Genomic DNA, 4,463 nt, shown 5'->3' with positions numbered 1-4,463 from the left:
GTTTTTGCTTTTTCGTCTTTACATTTTGACATTGCGTGAAATGTTGAAAAATAGTCTTCAGTACTTTTTCATGTATGCGTAGGCAATTTTTTATTCAGACATCATAAAGATTATATTTCACATAGCATGAAATACATTCTGGATTGTAAGACGTGTGCTGGTAAAAGAAAAAGCACCAACACTTATTACAAAATCATTGATGACAAGGATAGACACTTTTTGGAGAGACTGGGCTCTCCTGAGCCATTACAAAATCATTGATGACAAGGATAGAGACACTTTTTGGAGAGACTGGGCTCTCCTGAGCCATAGTTTCTGCTAATATTTTTGCTGTTAATATTATAAGATCCTTTGATGTAGAATTGTCGTTATCATCTAGCAGATCACTGCAGATAGTAAATCAGTTTTGCCTGATTACATAATATTATTGTTTTGTTAATATTGTAAGATCCTGTTATAAAATTTTCAAGGTCATCTACTTGATCACTGCAGGTAATAAATCACCTTTGCCTGATTACATACTATTATTGTTGTTAATATTATAATATCCAGTGATGCAAAATTGTCGTTATCATCTACAGGGATCACTGCAGGTAATAAATCACCTTTACCTACTCACTTTGCCTGATTGATCCGTGTTTCCTGGACCCTCTTGACCAACTGATGCTTTGCCTTTCAGTTCAAGAGCACCAAGTACGCCCCCGGGAGCCAGGAGTGTGAGGGTGCGGCTCTGGCCTCAGCGGTCCACACATCGCCATCACTACTGACCTTACTCCTTACCCTCATACTTGGCCTCCGCGGCTTGCAACACTTCCTTGCGTAGACCTCGAGTGGCACTACTCTGAGGGCTTGAGCTCTTCTTCAATGAAGTCCGCCTAGTTTCACTGTCAGTGTAGACTTTATCCTTAGCTCAACTGGAATTTCATGAATTTTCCCACGTCACCCTCATAGTAGACGTCCCTCTTCACTCTCCTGGGACGTCTTGATGTCCATCTCAGCTTTCAACAAACGCCTTCCTTCACCCTTGTAGGACTCCTTGATCCATTACCTCACCCTTGACTGACGTCGTTTATCATCCATCTGGGATTCCTCCTTGATATTCCCTACCTCACCATTAACAGCTGTTCCCTTTGATCCTCTTGAGGTTCCTCCACGATTCTTCACCCTCAACACAGTGCCCTCTTCACCCTCCGTCTCAGTACACCATATATCGACCTTAAGCCAAATTTACGGCTTAACTTGAACCTCTGTCGTGGAAAAAGTTTCTGCCAGTATGAATGAAAGCGTGTGAAAAAAGCGAGAAGTAACTTAAAAAAAAAAAAAAAAGGATTGTACCACTCGAGATGGGGTTACGTCCAGTTTCGTTCATGTTGTTACCAGACGATTTTATTCACCCTAAGAAAGGCCTCTCGTAATGAAGGGGTTTATTAATGCTATTTGTAGTCCTCCAGTCCGGAAAAGTTTACCCTAAGCTGGAATAAAATGATCAGGATATGGCAACGCTGAACATTAAGGTCTCCCTCACACCACCTGGTTTCGGGTCGAGATCATCAAACACTGTGTGTAATGAGGGATTTGGGAGGTTGATGTATACTATGAAGGAGTATAAATATGTAAATATATAAATAGGGAATTGTAATGTGGTTAATACGAGCACCTGCTAAACCCTGCCGCAGCTGCTCGCACTCTTCACTAAAGTAAATGGTTCAAATACCCTGTGCAGTGTGCTATTCTTGCAAATGGTTTCCAACACGGTATGCCACTCTGGACTGAAATAGTTGGGGTGCGAATACCTTTTACCACTCTGGACTGAAACAGCTGAGTTTTTGTTTTGTTTTTTGTGTTTGTTTTTTCAGTTATTATTTTTGTCTAGGCAAATGAGTGGCATCCCAAGGCAGATGCTCAATACATAAGTCACGTAGCCTTTACTGAAATACATAATGTCCGTCAACACAGTAATGTCTTCGTTACTGTGTTCTCCCTACAGTCAGGCCATTTTATTTACCTTACTAAGGATCATTACAATGAATCTTGAATAAACTGAATAAAATCTTCATGAATTAGTAAGAATATCATAAAAACACTTGTAGTCATTGTGTTGAAAGAGTTACACTGGCAGCAAGTGGGGATTCCTTTGAGTAGGTTGGACAAAACTGGGAAGCCCGTATCTTATGGGTTGTGGAGCCCCCCGGCACCTCTTCCATATCACTTACCTGTGGTTGATGGGTATGGCCAGGCATGACCAGGTTGTAATAACAATTTTAAAGCAATACCACTTTTTTTGTTATATAGACTGCGATTGGAGTCGTGATATAAATAAGTGATGGAGAACGCATGTGCTGTACAGTGTGGTAATATTGTAAAGCATAGGAATTCCAGATTGAAGGTACAGTCGGTCTTCCATATTCGCGGAGATATGTTACAAACTTGCCCGCGAATGGCGAAAACCCGGCACATAATTGGTGCTCCCCTCTCCCAACGGTCTGTGCAGTTGTTAACTGTGTGATTGTCCAAAAAACCTTCGCAATAACAAGTGCTGGCAACAGGTAAAGAGGCACAGTAACGAACAAGCTTTGCAAACATGCTCGGAACATTGGCATGCAAACCATGTTGGCAACATCATGATTAAGTCTCAGCTGCCTCTTATGGACACACTTTATCTCATCACCTCTGCTGCCAGTATGCTCAAAGTTGCACAGAAACATGTGTCCTTACATCTGTCCAAATACTGCTGCATACTTGTATCCAAACTTGTTGCCAGCTCTCTGTTGTCAACGCACATGTTTGAAGGCACGTGTGCAGGCGCCCGTACAGTCCGGTTGGTTGACTATGTAGTATTTTGAAGTGGTTTGACATCTCTCAGTATTTTCTTATGAGTCCGACTCTGAGCATAGGTTTTACTAGCCCGGTTTCTTTAGGCCCAGCAACTTTCCTACCATATACCTCACACCCCCACGTATCACCACTTAGGCGCTAACATCCACCGTCAGTATCAAATACTGTACATTCTAGGGTTGTCTCATATAGGACTGGTGTATTATTATTAGCGGGGGTGGCTTTCACATGTCGGTGGTTCTTTGTGACTGATTAATAAAGTCAGCTTTAACGAAATTCTAGAGACTTGAATCGTTCCCAGTCCCAGCTGGGAATCGAACTCTGCGTCCATTTGGACAACAGATCGCCATTTTATTATGAGATGGTTTGTTTACCCTCGAAATAACCGAACCCACAAATAGCAAGCCAAAATGCGAATATGGAGGACTTTTTTTTTTTTTTTTTCATTCCCTCCAGCGCTGTAGACGGCTTTCTTCAGCTTAGGAAAAATATCGTGTAGTAAATGCACTAAACAGAGGTCTTTCTTATGCTGAGAGAGAGAGAGAGAGAGAGAGAGAGAGAGAGAGATGCTGGTGGTTGTATGAACCCTATAACATGTCATTAAAGCGAAGTGTTTACCAGCATAATATTATCAGAAGTAAAAGATGCTGTAGTATGTTAACAATATAACAATAATATTTTTATACAGCAGTATGTATGACATGGAAATAATTGTTTTGTTACCTACACTGTTATATTTTGCTTTCTATACGATTACTTATAAACATCTACGAGGCCCAGGCATCGTTATCCACACCTCCCATAAGGATCCCACTGTTGAGCATTTACTGGTAGGCCTGTATTCTGAGTGACTGGAGATGTCATAGCACCTCTTCCTTAGCGATTTATTCTGCACATTACACCTCAATACCCTCTTGTATGTTATTGATGGCAACTGTATCAGCGATATAAATAGTATACCATGTAATGTTAACGTGTAATATACAAATTAAGTCGCTAAGAAAGAGGTGCTAGGAAGCCTGCTATGCCACCTAGAATACGTGCCATAAAGTGCTAGTTGTTTTGGTGGTACTAATTATACCATTGGTTCCTGGGACAAGCACTGAATCCTTTACATTGTGTTCTAAAGCTGTAAATATGTACAGAAACTTATTTGATCCAGGAGGTTGACATACGTTTATGTGAAAAATTAAATGTTTAATAAAATGGTAGTTGCTGTTATTAGCCTACTGGCTGGTGGTGGAGAGGGACGCCTTCAAGTGGTGGCGCCCATGTGACCGGGTGGTGGAGCTGCCAGGTTATACAAATATCCCTCAGTTCCCTCCCTATCCCCCGACAGGACAATGGTGGACTGCAGAAGGGCAGCTTTGACCTGCAGTCCACTGGGTTAACGTTCACATGAGCCTGGGGTTGCAACTACTACTACTGCTGCTGCTGCTGCTGCTACTACTACTACTTCTACTTCTACTACTACTTCTACTTCTACTTCTACTACTACTTCTACTTCTACTACTACTTCTACTACTACTTCTACTTCTACTACTACTACTACTACTACTACACTGGCACTGTTTAATCGTAAGTAACCATGACTTTTTACCTAAGAGTGGTCCAGTTCCGTAAGACGA

Source organism: Coenobita brevimanus, chromosome 108, assembly GCF_032717465.1.
Source record: "Coenobita brevimanus isolate Jiangsu-jjx chromosome 108, ASM3271746v2, whole genome shotgun sequence".
In the NCBI taxonomy this organism is placed as follows: Eukaryota; Metazoa; Arthropoda; class Malacostraca; order Decapoda; family Coenobitidae; genus Coenobita; species Coenobita brevimanus.
This window is presented reverse-complemented; position numbering follows the sequence as displayed.